Raw genomic sequence first — 14550 nt, 5'->3', positions numbered from 1 at the left:
ATTATAGTACCCCCGAAGTGAATTAGGAAATGTATTATCGAATTGTCCATTTATTTTTAACTGCTTTTTTTGGAGACCATGGTACAGAGTATATTCTTTTTGTTTTTGAATTTTAAAAAGTAGAATTTGTGATTAAACTTGCGAAGAGATTTTTAAAATACACTTTATTTTTAGAATTTTGAATGCACAGCAAAATTGAGCAGAAAGTACAGAGAGTTCCCATCTACCCCTCATCCCTACACATACGCAATCTCCTTAAAAATTTCAGCATCCTGCACGACAGTGGTACATTTGTTACAATGGATGAACCTACGTTGACACATCATTGTGATTCAAAGTCCATAGTCTGCAATAGGGCTTACTCTTTGTGTACATTCTGTGGGTTTTGACAAGTGCATATTGATGTGTATTCACTATCATAGTCTCATAAAAATAGTTTTATTGTTCTAGAAATCCTCTATGCCCTTCCTGTTTATCTTTTCCTTCCCCTTAAGACCTGGCATCTCTTGATCATTTTACTGTGTCAGTAGTTTTGCCTTTTCCAAAATGTCATAGAGTTGAAATCATATAGGATATTACCTTTTCAGACTGGCTTTTTAAATTTATTTTTCACTCAGTAATATGCATGTAAGGTTCCTGCATGTCTTTTCATGGCTTGATAACTAATTTCTTTCTAGTGCTGATTAATATTCCATTGTCTGGATGTACCACAGTTTATCCATTCACCTAATGAAGGACATTTTGATTGCTTCCAAGCGTTGGGGATTATGAATAATGCTGCTATAAAGGTTGCATGGACATAATTTCAGTTCATTTGAGTAAATTCCAAAGATAGTGACAGTGTGATCTTATGGTAAGAATATATTTAGTTTTGTAAGAAGCTAATAAACTGTCATCCAAAATGGCTGCCCATTTTGCATTTCTACCAGAAATGAGAGTTCCTGTTGCTCCACATCCTCCCCAACATTTGCTGATGTTAGTGTTTTGGATTTTGGCCATTCTAATAGTTGTGTAATGGCATCTTGTTGTTTTAATTTGCAATTCCCTAATGATGTATGGTGTTGAACATCTTTTCATAGGCTAACTTGCCATCTTTGTCTTGTTTGGTAAGGTGTCTGTTGCCCTAAAGTCTCATTATAACACACACTCCTTAAGTTTTATTAAATTTAGGTAAGATTGCAGATTTTACTGTACACATGTCAGGAGCCCCCTGTGACTTGGTCCCCCTGGAGTTTTTAACTCCTAGAGTTGTCCACTCTGAGTCCCTAGCAATCCATCAATTACAGTTTGGGGTTTCCTGCCTGAATACTGGTTCTCACAGAGTTTTCTTCCCTGGTAAGTTCTGTTTCTCTGTGTCTTCCATCTTTGTCTCCAATTTCGGGACTGTATTTGCCTGTGACTTCTCTAACAGATCTGAGAAGAGTTGTTGATTTTTTCGGTTTGTTCAGCTTCTCACTTGTTAGGATGGAGTGGCTACTTCTAAGCTTCTTACATGCTAGGCAGGAAACCGGAAAGATTTTTTTAAGAAAATACCCAGAGGATATTTTTAGTTCTTCCAAAAATGCATTGTTAGTGAGAACACAGTCCTCTTCATAATAACTCTCTAGGAATTTTCTCAAAAAACATTTCCAATATTGTTATATAATCTGAGAATGTGGCTATCATGATTAAAGGCTCAAAGGAGGGCAGAATCTAATTGTTGTAATTATAAGATAGTATGTTTTATTCAAAAATCTGACAAGTGTAAATCTTTTTGTTCTTGTGTACTTTCCCCAGACAGAACCAGGAAAGATTTATTTCCCCTATGAGTAAGATCTTTAAAAGTACACTCACTGGCTACTCCCTGTAGTTAAAAAATAAATAAATAAATAAATAAATAAATAAAATTAAAGTATTTGGCCAATAATTTCTTTTTTAAGGATGCTAAATACTTAGCACAAGATAATAGTATAATGTGTCCATTTGTCTATTGTCAAGGAACTCCCTAGAACATAAAAAACATATCATTCTCAGATGAGTTAACAGTATAACATAGATCTCTGCATAATGAAAATATTTGCAAACGTTTTGATAGTGCAGTTCAAGCTGTATAACAGATTCAGCATATCAATTACAAATATAACTTAGACAATACATTGTTTCAGTTTCAGCTGCATATTTTTAAGTTTTGTATTAGTTAAATTGTAACTGTAACATGAGTATATATGGGACAGTGTGTATGTGTTTGTATGTATGTGCACATTGCTGGTTAGAGAACCAAAATGACTCTTTTACACTTTATGATTGCTAACCTGTATAGGAACTTTGTTTTTTTTATCCCAACCATTGGCTCTTCTTTTTTTTTAGCCCACTTGACTCTTTTTTTGCCTCACATTTTGAACTGTCAAGCATTTATTTTAATTGTATAGATAACATTTAAAATTATTTTAAAAAGTGAGAAAACATGTCAAAGCAAGTGAAAAATCTCACTCCATGTTCTATCAGCTCCAATTTTGAGTGTTTATCATTTTAGCATGCTTTTTCTGTCTCATATGCATTATTTTTAAAGTCATAGGAACATACTGTTTTTTTCACTTCTTTGTGATTCGTCATTTATATCAAGACAAAGAGCTACATATTTAATATATAAATATTCGGTGGTTTGAATGTCTCATAATCTATTCATCTAGTTCTCAATTGTTTGACATTAGATTGATTTCAATTATTATTTTTAATACTGGAAGCAGGTCGATTGTTCAGTCACTTTTTGAGACTCACATTGGCTGTGAATATTGTTATTTTTCCAGGATGCCAGTAGGCCTGATGTTTCTCATCCATTTATATATCTCCAGTTTTTTTCAGGGAGTTTAATAGGGTTTCAAGTTAATGGTAAAACAAAAAAAAGCTTGCATTTTGTGGTATTTGAGGCTGTTGATCCCGCAATTTTAACTTTCAAAAGGTGGTGGTGGTTTGCCATCGTCTGATCTTTCAGACTAAACTATTAGGAGCAAAATAAAGTTTTATTATGCATTGCCCGTTTAAAATCTAGAAGCAATATCTTTGTTTTTATACAGCATTTACCTGATAATGTGTTGAGAAATAAGGTTCCTAAAATGTCTCTTTATATTTGCCTGAAATAACCATAATGGGAATCACTTCATATGTAAATATATTACATGAGATATATAATTATACATATGTAGTACATTACCATATACATGTACTATATTTAAACACATCTAATTATATATAATACTTTTAACTGCTATGTAAGTCACTTATACTTATCTACTAGTAGACTTCACGATTTCTCCTTTAATATATCTAATATAAATAATATATATTTTATATAAAATGCAGACATATTTTCTAAGGCTTCCTTATGACCTTACATTTTATCTAGCATCAACAATTGCCAAGATTTTCCTCTGATGCTGGTTAAATTAGTTAAGCTGTAGACATAGAGGAACAATTTCCCTCTGTCCCAAAATGTCTTTGGTGGTCGGATGGAAGAAAATACCATCATATATGGGACAATGACAATTGGAATAGAGAGAAAAGGCCGGCTGTGACTGGCCAAGAATTGTGATAACAAGTTTTATGTGGGGTAGCAAGGGAACAGTTGCTAGCCTGAGAAATAGGGTTGTGTCAATGATGATGTCATTCCTTGATGGAAAATTCATGATGCAGAGCAAGATGTGTCTTTGTTGCCTGCGTTTTTTTTTTTTTTTTTTTTTTTTGGAAGGGGGGTGTGGAGGTCAGAGATACTGAACTTGGTTTGGATTTGTTAATTGTGCCATCCCCATGGAATGTCCAGTTGGAGATGTTAAGGGGTCAGTTGGAATATAGTTCTGGATCTTCGGGGATAAAGAGGCCAGTGCTAAAGATACAAAGTTAGGTTTCAGCAATTAGTTGCTGAAGTCTGCCTAGCAGATGAGATCACCTTTGTGTTTTCCAGCTGGGGCACACCTGAGATTGTGGATAGAGCAGTTCGTTGTTTGGGACTGACTCATACGCTAAGGACTTTTAACATCTCTAGCTTCTGGGTGATAAAGGAAAGTGGCATTCTTCCAATTTTATGACATTCAAGACTTCCCACTCCCCGCCACCTTTCAATTTCCAGAAAGATTGGGTGGAAACTACAGGGAAGATCATGGTACCAATTCAGTGTGAGAGCCACTGACATGATAGTGTAGAACAGCTTTGTCCAAGAGATATAGAATATAATCCACATATGTAATCTTCAGTATTCTAGTAGACACTAAAAGAAGTTATGATTTTTGTTTTCTAGTAGACATTTTACAAGTTAAAAAAAAAATTGGCTGGGCACAGTGGCTCACGCCTGTAATTCCAGCACTTTGGGAGGCTGAGGCGGGCAGATCACCTTAGGTCAGGAGTTCAAGTCCAGCCTGGTCAACATGGTGAAACCCTGTCTCTACTAAATATACAAAAATTAGCCAGGCATGGTGGTGTGTGCCTGTATCCCAGCTACTCGGGAGGTTGAGGCAGTAGAATCACTTGAACCCAGGAGGCGGAGGCTGCAGTGAGCCGAGATCGCACCACTGCACTCCAGCCTGGGCGACAGAGTGAGACAGTGTCTCAAAAGAAAAAAAAAAAGTTAAAAAAAATTAACCCAGTGTAATCAAAATACCATTCAACATGTAATTAATTCAAAAATTATGAGACATGCTAAATTCTATTTTTTATACTAAGTCTTCAAAATCCAATATGCTTTTTGCATGCATCTAAATTTGGACTAGTCATGTCTCAGCTGCTCAGTAGTTGCAACAAGTGGCTACCCAGACAGCACAGATATAGACGGTGCAACAAAACTGCATGTGCGAAAAGAAGTAAATTTGTGGTTTGCTTTTCTGCATATCTCCTGTCTTCTAAAACCAATTCCCTCTTTTATTCCTATGAATCAACAGTACGATCTTCTAGAAAGGATCCAACGTTTAAACCTGTGTTTCTTGCCCTACTGCCCAGCGTATCTTTTAATTTTTTAAAAAGAGCACCCTTCCCTCGTTTCTTTAGCAATTTATTTACATAACTTGTGATCATTTTTATTGTTCTTCACAGAAACTAGATGGAACAACCACAAGGATATATTAAATTTTATGTTACTTTTTTCTAACAAAATTAATAAAATATAAACAGGTTTATATTTCAGTTCATATTGTGAAATATTTTGTTCTTGATACAGGGGTCATTCTTTGTTTTTGTGAAGGAATGCAAAATCTAAAGATCTCATCCAGCCAATCTGATGTAGAGCCAAGGATAAAACTCTGTCTTCTAGTTCCCTGTTGAAAGTTAAGTCATCATATTAATTTGAGTAATTGTAGTTTCTTACTTTGGAGACTTCTGAGGCTAATTTAGTAGATCCTCATTGGCCATGTCTAAGAATGGGGCCAGAGAGATTTCCTTAGTTGCTATATTAATATTGAAATCTTCAGGTTTCTTTCAGTTTCCATTGCTTGAACTAATAAGCAAATTTGCAGCCCTTTTCTGGGATCTTTGCACTTGTTTGTTGGAGAAACTTGGATATGCAGAAAGGATAGAAGGAATTTAAGGAAAATAATAAAATTATCTTTTAAAGTATTGCTAATTTCCCAGCAGATATATTCTGAAGCAAATTATAAGTATGATTTTATATCAGGTGTTATTTTCTTTCAATATTGAGGTATTATTTTATTGGGAAGTATAATTCAACATAAAATTAAGGTTCCTTCCTTCCTCCTTTCCTTTTCTTTCTTTTCCTTTCTTTCCTTTCCTTTCCTTTCCTGTCTTTTCCTTTCCTTTCCTTTCCTTTCCCTCCTTTCCTTTCCCTCCTTTCCTTTCCCTCCTTTCCTTTCCCTCCTTTCCTTTCCCTCCTTTCCTTTCCCTTTTTTCTTTCCCTTCCCTCCCTTTCTTTCCTTCCTTTCTTTCACAGGGCCTTACTCTGTTGCCCAGACTGGAGTGCAGTGGAACAATTACGGGTCATAGCCTCGACCTCCCAGGCTCAAGTGATCATTTCACTTAAGCCTGATTAGCTGGGACTATAGGTGCACACCACCATGACCGTCTAGTTTTTTTTATTGTTATTTTTTGTAGACATGGGGTCTTGCTATGTTGCCAGGGCTGGTCTCAAACTCCTAGGCTCAAGCAGTCCTCCTGCCTTGGCCTCCCAAGGTGCTGGGATTACAGGTGTGACCCAGCATGCCTGGACAAAATTAAGGTTCTTTTCTAATGAGTTCATAGAATCAGCAATTATAAAACAGTGGTTCTGAAATGGGCTGCTTTACTACCTCTCCTCTGCAACATTTGGCTATTTCTGAAGGCATTTTTGATGGTTACAACTGAGGGGATGTTACTGGGATATAGTGGCAGAAGCCAAGGATGCTGCTAAGCATCCTACAATGTACAGGACAGCCCGGACAAGAAAGACTTATCTGGTGTAAATGTCCGTAGTGCAGATGTCAAGAAACCCTGGTCTCAAAGAATATGTGAGTTACAACAATGGACTTCCTCAAATATACTCTCTCTATTGGCAACATTTATTTTAGCCATATTCAGCATCAAATAGCAAAAGAGGGTAATAGAAACTTTCTGGGTATGATAAGTTATTCAGTTATTCAAAATTATACTGTTTCTATTTTTATGGGTCATGCTTATTAAGAGGCTGGCAGGAAGTAACAAGGCCTGAGTAAATGCTGTGCAGTTATATAATTCCTTAATTTAAAAATGTATTCCAAATTTCTGTTGAATGAATTTTGTTTCCTTTATGACTTTATTGTGGTACGTTTTAGAATTGGAGAAATACTCCAGAAAGGAAAAAAGAATGCTGGATTTAATTTATTTATGTACATGCATGTACATGCTACAGAAATTCCAAGAAGAGACAAGCATGGTTGGTAAAATGTGGAAAAGCGGAGGTGGGGAAAGAACATCGTCAGGGTGATGACAGGAACATGTGTAATGGCACAGAGGTGTTGGTATTGCTGACTTCATATTGCCCTAAATGCAGGCTAATTTTGAAATTTAACAACTGATTTCCTGTGTAGTTCTTTTGATTTCCTCAAGTAATTTTGAAAGTTTTCCAGGGCTCAAATTACAGGCCACTTTGTGGATAACTTCTCCAGTAATCTGTTTGTTAAATACGTTCAGTAATAAATGTCTTTCTCTTAAACATATTTCTGGATAATCACATAAAGGAGAAACAGTAAAGCTTTTTATTTAGCACTATGTCAAATATAGAATTTGCTTGCTAGGAAGCACTATCAGACACTTCATGGTTGTCTTTAGTAGTCAGAAAACATTAGATGTCCTCATTAGGATGAAGTGACTTGTATTTCTGTGTAATCGGTGTGTACATCGTCACAGTTTTAAACAGATAAAATAATTCATTGCTGCCATTTACCATAATTATATATTAATGTATTCCACAATTATGTATTAATTGTGTGGGTTAGTTTTCTGTCAATTCCTGTCATCATTTATAAAAAACAACTCTTAACATTTCTGTTTTAGTTATGTAATAGTTTTATAAAGAATATAACACACAAAACTTAGTGGTTTCTGCAAAGAGTCAAAGAAAATCAGGTTAGTACACCCATTCTAAAAATCAGTTTGGGAAGAATAAGTGAAATACCACTATTACTGCTATTACTAATCATAATTATTTAAATATTACCTATTAACATTTGTAAAAGACTTATTATGTGCTAAGCAGTTTATATACATTGCCTCTTTGAAGTCTTAAAAAAATTATATGAAGCAGAAATTTATCAGCAGAAGAATAAGTGAAATACCACTATTACTGCTATTACTAATTATAATTATTTAAATATTACCTATTAACATTTGTAAAAGACATTATGTGCTAAGCAGTTTATATACATTGCCTCTTTGAAGTCTTAAAAAAATTATATGAAGCAGAAATTTATCAGCACTTTACAGATAAGAAAACTGAAACCAGAAGAAAGTCTCATACACCTGGACTTATATACATGATAGAGACTAAACCAGGAAGTCTGATCATCAGGCCCATGCTCCAAGGCAATGTCCTATTCTAACTTGTACTCTATGCAATAATGAAAGTGTACAGAATTCTTGGGGATATTTGGGTGAAATGAATTAGATATTTAACAGCATTGCCAATAAGAATGTCAAATTAGTACAGTAATTGGATTATACGTAAAATTTAATATAACTAAAGACATCATTTGGGAAATCTGGAAAAATCTTAACTTGGAAGTGGATATTCTTGAAAAATTGATAGATTATATATTGGGTCAAGTGTATGCATTTGGCCATACAAATGCAAGATATCTTTCTTTGCATTGTGAGCATCCAGAGTGTTGGTGGGAAAAAGAGGAAAGGCATAGCCATTCTTGTTAGGTGTCTGACATGACTGTCCAGACAATGCAAACTGCTACAACTTAGTTAGTATTGAAATAATCTTTTAGTCCTAACTACTTTTGTTATACCTTTTAATAACAAGGCAAACACTACGTCATGCTTTTATGTGCTTTGATAACCTTTCTTGGATGAAGTAAAAATCTAAAGATCATTTTTTCTGCCTCACTTTTTTTTGGAAACATACATTCCACTAGAAACCAATACCATGCTCAAGGTTTTCAGAGGAAGATAAAATTACATAAAAGCACAAAGTTTTAACTAAATATTTAAATTACAAATATATGAAGAGAATGAATGTAGATTCTTAGAAAAAGACAAAACCGGGCTGGGTGCGGTGGGTTTCGTCTGTAATCCCAGCACTTTGGGAGGCCCAGGTGGGCGGATCACAAAGTCAGGAGACCGAGACCATCCTGGCTAACATGGTGAAACCCCGCCTCTACTAAAAATACAAAAAATTAGCCAGGCGTGGTGGTGGGTGCCTGTAGTCCCAGCTGCTCCGGAGGCTGAAGCAGGAGAATGGTGTGAACACGGGAGGTGGAGCTTGCAGTGAGCCGAGATCACGCCACTGCACTCTAGCCTGGGCAACAGAGTGAGACTCCGTCTCAAAAAAAAAAAAAAAAAAAAAAAAGAAAGAAAGAAAAAACAAAACCTGGTTACTTAGTTTACTTGTTTAGCAGTGTGCACATTTTTCTGGCTGCCAAAGAAAAAATTAAGGTTGCTTGCTCTTTCTTGTTTTCATTGGAATGGTCACACTTTAAAAACTTAACTTGGATTTTTATTATTCCTATACATTCTTTTATTTTTCCCAACTCTTCAGCACTATTTTTTTCCAGGCTATGCAGGAGCTAAACACTCACTGATCCATGTTGTAGAAAGTTAATCCATTTTGGGTTTGATAAGGAGCAACTTGAAATCATTGTACACAAGAAAAGGTGGAAATTTAGGTCAATAATTATTTCCTTTGTTTCCCACAGAAAATATATGACTTAATACTTAATAGTAATCTTCATTTTCTCTTGACACAAAAGACCAGTGATGTTATTTCATTACATACTCCCTTCAGTGTTGTGAATGTTTTTTTCATTACTATTCAAACAACTTTTCATAAAGGGAAATGACCAATGAATATGTTAATGTACAGTACTCAAACTTCTACTTTGGCAAATAGCAATTTGTATTTTGTTTTTTGGTTTTGATAACCATGAGTCTGTAGAATAAAATGGTAGTAAATTTTTTTTGAAAATGTGGCTAATCAGAGGATTGGTTGATAGCATTTTTTTTTTTAATTTTAACCAAACTTGTATTTCCATGTTTGGATAAATTTGACTTTATTAGTCTTTTTTATATGATTTGAACCTGCGCAGCTTAAGAGAAATCTTTCCCTCTGTGTAACAGATTTTAGGTAAGCAAAATATATTGAAATTAAATACTATACCCAGATATTCATGTATCCCAGAATGTAGTAGGTCCTTTGAGGGATATAGGAGGATTGTGACATGGTTTTCTTTTCCTATTTGGTTTCCTGTCTTAACCTTAGTGGAAAATCTAGAAAAATCTTTGTCATTCTTGACACTCTTCTCCCAGCTCTTTCTTACCACCAGCACTTCCTTCATCTCAGTCATCAAAGGCTGTACAGCTATGAACTGTCTCTCAAATATTTTTCCTCCTCTTTCTTCCCACTGCCACTGCGACCTCACCACCTCTTCCCATGTCCTGTTGTGGTGGGCTGTGAGCTGGCTGCAGTTTCTCTTGTATCACATCAGACATCTTTGTAAGTCAGCTTCCAAATTGCTTCTAGTCCTGTCTTTCTGTAAACAAGGCTTAAACTTAGCTTTTGCTTAATAAGCCTTCATGACTCGTCACCACCTGTTATGTGATGCCCGTACACTTTTCTTGCCCTTTTACGTCAAGCTGTCTTAAGGCAGGGAGCCTTTCCGTCTTGTTCACTTGCACCCCTAGCAAGTAGCACCCAACAGGCATTACAGAAACATTTTTGAAGAAATGAATTACCATAACATATAAGAAGCTTGATATGGCTCGGCTCTGTGTCTCCACTCAAATCTCATGTCAAATTTTAACCTTATTGTTGAAGGTGGGGCCTGATGGGAGGTGATTGGATCATGGGGGCAGTTTCTAATGATTTAGCACCACTGCCCTACTGCTGTCTTGTGAGTGAGTTCTCAGGAGATCTGGTTGTTTGAAAGTGTGTAGCAACTCCCCCTTCGCTCTCTTCCTCTGCTCCAGCCATGTAAGATGTGCCTCCTTCCTCTTCGCCTTCTGCCATGATTGTAAGTTTCCTGAGGCCTCCTCAGCCATGCTTCGTGTACAAGCCTGTGGAACTGTGAGTCAGTTAAACCTCATTTCTTTATAAATTACCTGGTATCCGGTAGTTCTTTAGAGCAATGCAAGAAGGGACTGATACAACCCTTCATGACCTGACTCCAAGTTACTTTTCTGGTCTTTTCTCTAGTTACTTCTCCAATGAACATTATGTTTTAGCCATGCCAAATTCTGTTTTATTGTTCACCAATATGGGGAATTTCATATCTCTTTAAGATTTTGCCTATGCTCATCCCATCTGTCAACAACAAGCTTATCTCCTAGATCCTGGAGAATGATTGGATCTTATATTTTTTTATTAGTCCAACAGATATTTATTTACTTAATGGCGTAAGTTTCAAGGCTAGGATAGGATTACTGTTACGAACAAAAAGAGAACTCTCTGTCCTCCTGGAACTTATGTTCTAGTGTAATGGCATATAAAGAGTCTGTCAGGTAGTGGTGAATACTGTGATGGAATAGAATGCACATAGTCCTGGAGGGAGGAGCATTTTTGATATGGTCAAGATGTAGCCTGAGCAGAATGGTGGACAATGGGGTCGGGGAAGTGGTTAGAGGCACCTGCTGTAGGTCAGGGCAAGAACTTTAGAATGAGCTTAGAGCTCTCCTCTCCATTGTATATGGGATCAGTTTGCCTTTGCCTTGCTGCTTCCACCTCAGCCGTGGTACTTGGTCTCTTGATATATCAGGAGCCTGAAACCCACTAGCCAGAGTTGCTTGCACAGTTCTAGGCTTACACAGCTTTGTAGCAGTGCCAGAGTACCCTGTGCTTTGAGGATCTCTATCTCTGGAAGCAATGAACAATAGATTGTCATCCTGAATTTAGACTCATTATCATTTTCATAATCTTGGACAGATTATATAATCTCTCCAAACTTTAATAATTTTCTCATCTAAAATAGCCGTAGTTAAAAAAAGTTGATGTGCGATTAAATGACTGGAATGAAACTCCACAGAACTTTCTCTTTTTTGCCCACTGATTTATCATAAATAACTGGAACAGTGACTGGCCCTCAATAAGTATATTGGGAATGAATCAATGTATGAATGATGCAATGAATGTAAAGCACATGAAACAACCCCTGGTAAATGTGTTGAATAAATGTTATTGTTATTATAACTGTTAACATAATTTGTAAAATTAGGGAAACTTGTGAGGATATTGTGGTTGTATTGCAAATGTACTTCTTGATCGTCTATGAGGCCTGCCTGCTGCATTGGCACTTCTGCCCAGGCTCATGGTGCCTGGCTTCTGTGTCCAAGCGTGTGCCCAGGGAAGGAGGCCTGGCATCATGGACTGGAGCACCCAGCCAGCTTTCTGGTTTCTCTCTACTCCTGTTTCCTAGCTCTGGACTGTTGTGGGTAGGTCCTGAGCATTAGTTTCTGCTAGCCTCATCTCCCAGAAAGGATCTTGTTTCTGGCTTCCTTTTCCAGGACTGAAGTCAATTCTTTTCTTTACCTGACATCAAACCCACTTGTAAGTCCATCTCTACCCTAATACCTGCCTCCACATGTCAGATCTCTCCTCATAATGTTAATACCTGTTCAGCTGAACTGAAGTTTTGTCCTCCTTCTCTAGGGATTGGTTGGTGGTAGGTTAATACTTCTCTTGCCATGATGTTTTCTTGCTTTCTGAACACTCCTCTTATCCGTGGTTCATGACTGTGGTGCAGATGGAATGGAATGACGGGCAAGTAGAGGCCTTCACTGCATATTTAAGGAAAGGTTTAGCCAACTCACAACCCCCAAGTGTGTGCAGTTTTTCAGAGTATGAATGACAGAAATACTTTTCTAGTACAATTTGTGTAAATGCTGGGGTGAAAAGTGTTATTCGGAAGCTCAGATGTCATTTTAACCATCCTCTGCCCAATGAACAAAGGAAAGTAGGCATGCATCTGTTGTAATCCTTAAAAATGTATTGAGGCCTTTGGAAATGCCAGTAGTAAATTTTGGCTCCCAGTTTGGATTGGATTGGTTGCCCTTTTGAAAAGCATCCATTTGCAACTTGAATAAGAACATCTGCTTTTCATGGCTAGTTCAGCAACTATCACTAATAGGAAATATTTTTTAAAATATTAGTATAAACTGCACATTGTTGTGATAGCTTGGCACTTTACCAACATAGGAAACAGACTGATAATTGCTATCAGGAAATTAAAAATTGCTGCATTACATAGACAGTTTTACTAGTCTTTAGGAGAGATACTGTTCCATGTGCTTCAATGTGAGGATTTTAATGGAAGGATTCTGTTTTTGAAACTGAAGACAAATATTTCAGAATAATGTAATTTGGATCATTGAAACATATGGGGGATTTTAGTTGAGAGTCCCAGTAGGCCTATGGTTTTGGCTCTTATTTCTGTTAATAAAATACAGTTATTGACATTGATATCCATTCTCCTAAGATGCAAAAGAATGTAAGATGAAAGGCTGGGCTAGAATGGCAAAGTCTGTGTTTGAAGGGATGTTTATTTTGTCCCACTTCTGGTACTTTGATTAGTTATATGCCCTCTATGAAACTGAGTTATCAGCATGAGGATACGTGAGTAGAGAAAAGGATGTTTTTACACTTAGCCATTATAAATTAAATGTAATGCTGAGAGGCATCTGTCCTGAGTATAAAATGTAGAAGGTGAAGTTAGCGTTTCATTGAAGGCCATGAAACCATTTTGAAAATACTGAGTGAGCCACCAAAGACAAGAATATTTTTTAAAAGCTGGGTAACCTGCAAATGAAGTTACTTGCTAAATTAATTATGAGATCTTCCTAGGATAGAAACATATAATCTCATCAAGTTAAGAAAATATGTGGAAAACTTGACTTAAAGGGAAAAAAATATTAATAGCTTTGAAATAGCTTTGAAACCAGAGACTGATTCTCCAAATCGTTGCTACTCACCAGTGACCACAAGTTTCACATTTAGTTCCATAGCTAAATTAGCCCAGCTCAGGGAGGAGCTGTTACTGAGATTCCACAATGTCTCTGTTGGGACCTTCAATAAGGTGTTCATATTTTTTTTCTATTGTATTAGGAGTGCATATTGATATAGAGAAAGGTGAGTGAGTGGACAGGTAGGTACATAGAGTATGGTGATTAAGAGTGCTGGCTTGGGGTCACACTCACTGGTTTTCAGTACAGCTGTATTGCTTACTAATTGTGTGGGCTTGGGCAATTTAACCTCCTTATGTCTCGGATGCCTCAACATCAGATAATACAGCATCAACCTCTTGGGTTGCAGTGAGGATTAGATGAGCAGCTATATGCGCAACTCTTAGCACATGATCTGGCTCACAGTAAATATGCAAATATCTGTATTATTTTTTTACCAAGATAATGACAAAATGACTGTTGCTTCATGCCACTGTGTGATTTGTTGCATGGCAGTAGACAACTGAAATAATTACCTAAACATGATTTCAATCTATTAGGTTTGTTAACCCTTACCCAGAGAGAGGGAGGAATTCACTGATGTGCTTGTATATAAGCAAAGGTTTTGCAATTAGTTGTTAACCTGTTAGTGGAACTGGCACATCTGCAATAGGACTTGAAAAAAATTGCTGTTATTGGTGTTTGTTGTTGTTAGGGTAGAAGTGAGAGAAGTTGAATTCTCTAAGAAATCTTTTTTATGCAAACCCCTAATTGACCTGTAATCTGATTCTGATACTTTTTCTATAGGAAGAGGTACCCACAGGATGTTACTTTTAACCAGTTGGCACTCTTGCATTGCAAACCTTTAAGAATCTGCAATGCCATCCTGGTGGCTCATGCCTGTATTCCCAGCACTTTGGGAGGCCAAGGCAGATGGATCACTTGAGGCCAGGAGTTCGAGACCAG

At 36.7% G+C, this 14550-nt stretch overlaps 1 protein-coding gene across 11 annotated transcripts in view; it reads left to right on the top strand.

The window, feature by feature from the left end:
* Nucleotides 1-14550, top strand: part of KLF12 (KLF transcription factor 12) — a 620046-nt gene that overhangs the window by 342956 nt on the left and 262540 nt on the right. The gene's annotated exons all lie outside the window — the stretch shown is intronic.

The sequence above is a fragment of the Pan troglodytes genome, chromosome 14 (assembly GCF_028858775.2).
Source record: "Pan troglodytes isolate AG18354 chromosome 14, NHGRI_mPanTro3-v2.0_pri, whole genome shotgun sequence".
NCBI lineage: Eukaryota > Metazoa > Chordata > Mammalia > Primates > Hominidae > Pan > Pan troglodytes.
Note: the sequence above shows the minus strand (reverse complement) of the source record. Positions and strands in the feature narration are given on the sequence as shown.